The sequence below is a fragment of the Cyprinodon tularosa genome, unplaced genomic scaffold (genome assembly GCF_016077235.1).
Source record: "Cyprinodon tularosa strain WSP-4 unplaced genomic scaffold, ASM1607723v1 ctg866, whole genome shotgun sequence".
NCBI classification, from domain to species: domain Eukaryota; kingdom Metazoa; phylum Chordata; class Actinopteri; order Cyprinodontiformes; family Cyprinodontidae; genus Cyprinodon; species Cyprinodon tularosa.
Window position 1 is genome coordinate 411,460 of NW_024039636.1, and position 8,474 is coordinate 419,933.

Here is an 8,474-nt window from a genome sequence, read left to right on the forward strand (position 1 = left end):
TGATTAGACAGCCAAAAAGTTTTATCTAAATACGTTTTTTTTCCCCTTAAAATAAGGGCATTTTTTCTTGAATTGAGGACTTAAGTGAGACAATTAACAATGGAACATGACAATTTACATATATATAAGATGGATAATATCTTTTTATCTTATTTTAAGAGTAAAAAATCTTTTCCATTGGCCATTCATCTTATTTACCTACTCAAATTAAAGGAATAGTACACCCAAAACATGATTAGCCTTCATTTTCTACTCGCCCCCATGCTGAACAACACTCTGGAGTACTTTTTTGATATCTCAAATGCATCTGGAGATCTGGGAGGCTTCTTGCTGTCTGCTGACATTCAAATAATGGAGGTCTATGGTGACCGAGACAGAAAGGTCCATAAAAGTCCACAAAAAACGTGTCAATATTCCTCCATACTGCTCGTCCAATGTATTCCAAGTTTCCTGAGTGGGTAGCATCCAGAATTTACTCGAAACAAAGTCATTTAGAATGTTTTTAGAGCATAAACAGTAGTGTATAGGATTTCCTGAAAGCGCGCACATGCGCGATCCCGACGCTACGGAAGCCGGCAGACCAAACCAGCGCATTCAGCTCGGCAAAGAACTCATGCTCTTCCTCAACACTGAAGTCCTCAGACATTTTTCTTTCGTTGTTTCTTCCTTTGCACAGGTAAACAGCACATTTCTTCTTCTACGCTTGCATTATTGGCAGAGCAGACGCTGAATGCGCACTTTCATCTGGTTTGGTCTGCCGGCTTCCGTAGCGTCGTGATCGCGCATGTGTGCGCTTTCAGGAAATCCTATACACTACTGTTTATGCTCTAAAAACATTCTAAAAAAGTAAAGTACAAAAAAGTAAAGTACTGTCTGTTTTATTCTTCCTTTGTATTTCTTTACCTTAGTTATTTCTTCGCCGCTGTTTATTTCTCTCTGCCCTTTTTACATTTCTGTATGCCCTTTTTACATTTCTCTATGCATTTCTATCTCATTATGCAAATGAGGAGGGGGTGTGTCCTAGAGAGTCAACTTCTGCTCATTGGTTGGCTTGGCTGTCCATCTTCTTAACTCACAGAGCTCAGAGTACTAAGTTAAATGTTCTCTTTTCTGTTGCTGTTGTTCAATAAAAGTACGTTTTAAGATCATTTGGGGCGAGAACCTTATACTTTTAAGCATCACCATATGGCCCATTCACAGATTTAATGCGTAATTTAAAAGAAAATGTGACAAACTTGAGAGGACCGCGGCACCAGCGGAGCTCCGAAGCTGACGGCAGCCAGGTCTAACCACAGCCCATCTGCAGCGGCCCTCTCTCGGCATAGCCATGTGTGAAGCGTGTTGGTTAGCATTTTACTACATCGGTCGAATCTACAGGAGGAGAGTCTGATGTCGAGTCTGATGTCGAGTCTGAAGTCATTAGAACTTGAGTAGGGACTTTGCCAAACTTTGCCAAATACAACAAAAAATCGCCATCATAGCCTGGTTATAGACCTGGCTGCCGTCAGCTTCGGAGCTCCGCTGGTTGTATCATAGTGTTCCTGAACTGATTATTCTACTTAAGTTTCATTGAGTCATGGAATTTCTCCTGAACAAACAGAACTTTTAACAATAAAACCTTGATCACTCAAGTAGATTGTTTTCCAAAATATATTTCAATATTTAGCCAGTGATAGTTGACTCCTTAGCTAAGGATCCCTGGAAGCTCAAACTGTCTACATCTGCCTGCTTAGCATAAAGAAAGGAGTCACAAAAATGATTAGGACAGAAAAAATGTTATGGATTGTTTTAAATCCAAGCAAAAACATGATCTCTGTGTAAGCGGTTCAGCCCAGGCCAGGTATCGGTTGTCTATAGAGAGAGTAGATTTTGCTGTTTCATTTCAGCCGGTTGATGAAATATATTCACTGCAGCCACGACACAGACAGTAAGCCATGCTCTCAGCAGCCATGGTGCTGACTGAGGTTCCAAAAACCTTAGATACGTTTCTGATTTAGGACTACACGTGAACGTGGCCTTGGTCTGATTTGAAATAAATTGAGAAAGACATTGTCAGAGAATCACTCACTGCTTGTCTGCAGATACTGCAGATACTCGTCCCTCAGGACAGACGGTAGAGCTTGTCATCTTGTGATCACATCGAAGACGAGATGTGATGAGCGAGTGTTTGAGTATTTTAAAAGAACATGATATTATAGGTTTTCATTTCTCACTTTTTATGAGAAAGTAACTGACTGGAAACATTTTCGGTGTTCAGTTCTCAGTATGAACTTCATGCAGTGATACTAGTGCTGCAATGGGCCTTTTTTCTTTTTTTACAGACAACCCCCACTCTCAAAAAATACAAAAGAAAAACAGAGCAAGTAGAGTTCAAATGTATACATGTGTTAATGTTTGAGTTAAAACTACTGTAACTTCTTATACGGAAAGAAACATAGTTTATTTTACATATTATTTTGTATAGGTCCAGTTAACATGTGAAAATACAACATAGAGGAATATTAATATTAGAACATGGCTGTTTTATTGGAGGGGAATAAAATGTGTATTTTGAGTTAAATGCAGGATTTTGTTTCAAAAATTGGCGGCCTGGTGGTCAGGGCATAGAGCTTGGAATCCTGAGGTTCTGAGTTCAAGCCGCAGACATATAGACTAACACTCTGGGTCCCTGAGCAAGACCCTTAACCCCACACTGCTCCCTGGGCGCCGCACAATGGCAGCCTGTTTGCTGCTCCCCAAGGGGATGGGTTAAATCTAGAGAGTTCATTTTGTTGCTCTGTACATTCAACAGTGTAATGATAATAACATTCTGGAAAAAAATCTAACAAAACAAATTGTTGCTTATGACCAGTGTTATAATTACACTTTTTGATCATACTGTATTTATTTAAAAGTATCTGTGTTATGAATATCAGATTTTTTAGAAAAACCAAAAAATGTGCAACGCTTTTCTTAACACAGTAAGCCAAGAAAAGCTTGTTTGTTAATATGTTTGTTAATATGATGGTCCTACTAAATAAAACAAGTAGCTGTTAAATAAGCATTTACAAATGTAAAAGGTGACAAACAGTTCCCAGTTTAAAGATGGAAATGATACAGGAGGTTCTATCAACTGGTTTACATTTTTACTGTAAAATATATAGGTGATTTGGTAAACCTACTTCTGGTGACCACAGCTGCCAAAGTTCCAATAACAAAACACAACAGAAATTAGATGGAAGATGCAGAATGCTTTATAACCAACTTTAATGCATTTACTATTTCTATAATAAAAAAACACTTATTTTATTTTTCCATTGTAAGAAAATCATTGTATTCACTGTCAGGCCCTAAGTGATCCAATATGCATAGGAGGAGCGAGTCAACAGAGAGCAGCTGCCCCTGGTGAGGTCATGTCCCAAGCTAAGCAAACAGCAAATATCAGAGTCAGTAACCGTGTTTTAATGCCAAACAAACAGTTTTAGACACAAGCAGGATTTCAACAAATATGCTGTAAATTGTCCAAATAATGCCTGGAAGTGTATAGAGCACTATTTATAGAGTTTATCAGCAAAACAGAGTGGATAACGGCTGAATAGTCCTTTAGAGATGAGGGAGGAAATGCAGTGACAGCAGGAGGAGGGTGCCTGAGGGGATTACAGTTGGTTTGTTACATAGAGCACAGTGGTCAGTTGTTTTGTTATGGACGGATCTTGATATATAATTACATTGGAAGCGCAAAAACATTAATCTGTGGTAAAATCTAGACTGTTATTCCACAGTTACAGTCAGATCTGGAACATCTATAAACAAAGGTGTTGATGACAGCAGCACAGCTGATATTTTACTCCAGGATGGAGTCACAGCCAAACACGAACAGACAGATGATGTCATGGTCTTGGTTCTGTTGTGCTTTACTTTGCTCCTTGTTTTCTAGTTTTATTGGTGTAATTCCTATTTTGTTGTAGTTTCTAGATTTATATTAGTTCTCAGGTTTTTCTGTTGTTTTCCTCTGTTGCCCTCTTGTGTGTGTTCCTTTCCCCTAGGCTCCCTCATTGTCTCCTCACACCTGCTCCTTGTCAGCTTGTTAGCCCTGCCATTGTCTCAGTCAGCTACATATTCTCCCTCTGCTGTTACTCCTGGTTGGTTCCTTGTTGTTGCTGGTCCTGTTGTCTTCTCACCTCGTCTCTCCCTGGCTCCTTGTGCTTGTTTTCCCCTGATGTCTCCATGGTTCTGGTCTGTGTAACATTTTAAGTTGGATTTTTGGATTTTGCCCCCTATTGTTTCTGTTACCATTAAAACTACAAGAATTCACCTCAGCCTCTCTGCCTCTGCATTTGGGTCCCCTTAACTACAACCAAAACATGACAGATGAGACTGAAAGACAGCCCAATTCAAAAAATTTGCACATGACTGGAAAATCGGCCCAGGTGTATGAAAACTGGCTTAAGAAACTGGAGATATTTGTAGCATAACTCTCCATCTGGGTTAACATCTCCTGGCATCAGCTGCAACAACACCAGCCTCTTCAGCCAACTCTACCCTCTTCCTCTGCTTAGTCCTCCTGGTCTTTATCACTTCTTGTGATTGCAACTTTCTCATCAACTTCAATGCACTTTCAATGGTTCAAACTGAAAAAGTTTAATGTTATTGTAACCCAGAGGTTAACAGAGCCACCAAAGTGTTAATAAAAACAACAATAAATGCTTAAGATAAAAAGTCAATAAATTAGTTCATATGGTAAAATATATCTAAAAATATCTAAAAAGTTTTATTTCATTTTACTGTATATTATTTGATTAAAAAAAAAACAAAACAAACAAACATCCAAAATAATTATTTACATTATTAAATGGTTGAAACCCATGTAGATTTCTATTAGGAAGGGCATTTTGTTCTAAAGCCTCTGCAGCAACTTGCATCCAATCAGATTGTTGCGGGAATTCCCCATGTTGGTGAGACACACGCAAAGTGCTGCATTAAAATTAGCAGAGAAGCAAGTGGAGAAATTGAGTCTAAAACTGAAAAGTACAATTTGGTACTCCAAAGAAGATATTTTTGTTTTCACTCCAATGAAGGTATTTTTGTTTTCACTCCAGAGAAGATATTTTTTTGTTTTCCGGTTTTGAGCTACTGGTGTTTTGCAAAACAACCGGACTCTTTATTGATGGTTTGTGTACTGGATTAAACGGGACTTGGTGAGTGGAAACCATGCATTTTCTTTTCTGTAAACTAACTATGTTTATACTAAGTAAATGTTTAGTGAATTGTAAGCCAAATTAGAGCATTGTCTTTGGAAGTAAATGGTTTGTCCTTTTTTTTTCTTTTCCGTGCTGTTTTAACATGCATGTAGGATCAGAAATCTGCAGAAATGTGCTTTTCCTTAGATTTAGACCCATCTAGTTTTTGTATTCTGTTATTTATTTTATTTTGTTTATGTTAGGCCAACTTAGGTTGGGATGAAGGATTGTTGATTAGACACTGGATTTGGAAATTGGAAGATTCAAGATGGCGAGCCACCCTATGGACACAGTGTGAACTGTGCATGAGCCAGGATTGCACCCCCTGCTGGATGTTTCATGGTTTACATCTGAACTGGTAGGATCTTTTCACCTTCCACCAAACTAGTGGATCCAGGTGGATAACATTGGACTGATAATTCAGAGAAAGAAAAACAAGCAAAATCGGAAGTAAGAGACTTTATTCTGTGGAATACAGACTTGTTCAGTCTTTTGCTGAATATTTTGAGTTTTGTAACAGTTTGATTTTCTTTATTCATTGTTTGGTTCCAAATGCTAAAACAACATTTTGTCTAAATTCAATGATACCTATACTAAACTAAAAGAGTTGAGATAAATAGAACTAAACTCATTAATAAAAGAGTTAAATAGAGAAATACCTTGAACTACCTTGAACTGAAGATTAAAATAGCTAAAGGTTGCAACCTATATTGATAGGACCCAAAAGGAATTAAATATCCTAAAATTAAACTAAGAAGGTTTAACACAAAAAGGGATTTATTCCAAAATAAATGTTAAATGTAAGTCATTGTCTTTTGTCCATATGTTCAATAACAAGCCGGCATTTAAACTTTACTCTCTGGTCTGTGTCTCTTATTTATCTTAAGTTTTATCCTACTCCTCTTAGTCGAGTCTAGGTTTCTGATCTTGGTCCACAGAACTTTATCATACTATAGCCGCGGTTCTCAAAGTGTGTGGCGCGACCCACTGGTGGGGAATTGAGACGTGACAGGTGGGGCGCGCCAAGTTCCGGTGTGTGTGTGTGTGTGACTATAAATGTAGAACTTGTGAGAGCAAACTGTCCTTATAGCTGTATGTTGCCGCTTTTTAGACCAATCAAACCCACAAAGTAATCATTACTAGCCTACATGCAGTCTAATTAAAAGAACATTAGATATGAGAAAAATTTCACCTGGAACTGAAGTGCCAAAATAATGATTGACGTGACGTCGGCATATTATTTGTAACGGAATAAACTTTCGCGCCCCAGTGTTGCCAACTCAGCGACTTATATATACGCTATATTTCAGACCCCTCCAGCGACTCTTTTTCAAAAAAGCGACTAGCGACAAATCTAGCGACTTTTGGAGACTCTTAAAAGCACGTATCGTTCCTTTTCTTGTCCTCCAGCGGCAGGTGCTGCCGTGGGGCGCCTCCTCCCTCCCAACGCCGTTCTCCCCCGCTATCGCAGGAGTCCCTCTCAGCGCTGCAGTCAGAGACACAGCATGTTTACCCTCAGCGTCCAGACTGCAAATAAAGCGCACATGCGCCGGGATTGACGGCGCAGGTTGATCATAAATAACTGAATTTGAAATATTTTATCTGAAATAAATAACGGCGTTTGATTCACACAGCAGCATGTTCATGTTTCTGGTTTGGAGTGGAGAGGGAGTATCCACTCATCGGGCAGAGAGCTGTGTGCATTCTTCTTCCCTTTGCCACATCACATCTCTGTGAGATGGGCTTTTCAGCTGCTGCTTCACTGAAAACAAAGCATGACTTGAGAGTGGCAGTATCAAGCCTGCAACCCCGTTTTGAGAAACTGTGCAATGCAAAACAGGCTCATTGCAGCCACTAATGCAGGGATAAATAGACCTGTATTGCCAGATGGATTTCACTTCTTTTCTTTTATTAACAGATTGCAGAGTGGCACTTAAATTTTTTCAATCTTTGAGCTTGATACAAATTTTGACACAGCTGCATTTTTATTTTCTTTATTTTTGAGCTTGCTGTTATTTGATGTAGATAGTTTGTATTTAGATTAGTGCTGTCAATCGATTAAATTTTTTTAATCGCGATTAATCGCATCAATGCCTAAGTTAACTCGCGATTAATCGCATTTTAATCGCACAATTTTTTCCTGATTGAAAATCATTTAAATACTCTCGATGACATACAAAAAAATACATACAGGCTAGGTTTGTGCCAATGTTCTTTTTTTTAAATGAAAACAGGTCACAGATACTGATTTATGCCATAGAAACATATGGCAAGAAGATGGGGAGGCATGTAGCAAAAAATAACAAATATGTAGCCAAAAAAAGGCCCTGAAAACAGGCTGATGTAAAAGACAGTCTTTACAGTTAATCAGTCTTTTGAACAAAGACAAGCATTTTACCCTACTGCTATAAAATGCAGTAGAGTTAACATTAAATGTTAATTAACCAAGATAATAATGAACAATTTTCAATCAATACATCAAAATCAATAGACCGACATCACTAGATGGAGGTAGTCTATGCTCTAGAAAGTTACTTTTCAGGCTCTTAACAAAAATGAGAACACACACACACACACACACACACACACACAATACTGACCTGTGGCGTACACAGACAGCAAGAGTGCCGTAGCAGATTCCATTAATAACGCAATCATTTTGACAGCACTAATTTAGATACTACTTGTTACTTCAATAAAATTGGAACATTTTAAGATTGTTTCATATTTCATTAGCATTGTGTTGGGGCGATGGGGACAGGCGGGGCTTGAAAATTCCCCCTTGTCCAAAGTGGGGAATGACAGAAAAAGTTTGAGAACCACTGTACTATAGTGACCCTTGGAGGTGCTATAGAAGTGGCGAGCCAGCCAGGAGGAGTGGAAAAACATTATTTTGACCCATACACTAAAATAGGCCAAGCCCGGCAGAAAAAAAATGGACATTGTCGACAAAGAAAATGTTGAAATCCCAAACTCTGTTATTATCAGTGGGATTACTGGAGAAAACCTTGATGAACACTTGATTAACTTCCTTAAGAAGTATGGGCGCATACTGAGAATGATAAAGATTGATGATAAACATTCTTCACATCACAACAAAGTTATTGTTGAGTATTCAAGTGAATATGCCTTGACAGCCCTTGAACCCATGCTGCCTTATACTCTTGAAAGTCAGAACGTGAAGTATCAAATAAGGTCTCTCTCAAATGAGTACATGGAAACAGTTACCAACCACGCCACCCTCAATTTCTTCTA

The 8,474-nt window shown here is 38.5% G+C and overlaps 1 long non-coding RNA gene across 1 annotated transcript; it reads left to right on the forward strand.

Annotated features, from left to right (window-relative positions):
* Positions 1–4,637: 4,637 nt before the first annotated feature.
* Positions 4,638–6,074, forward strand: LOC119775308. Its single transcript, XR_005279631.1, has 2 exons — positions 4,638–5,177; positions 5,423–6,074. It is a non-coding gene; the product is annotated as an uncharacterized LOC119775308 (long non-coding RNA).
* Positions 6,075–8,474: the final 2,400 nt, after the last annotated feature.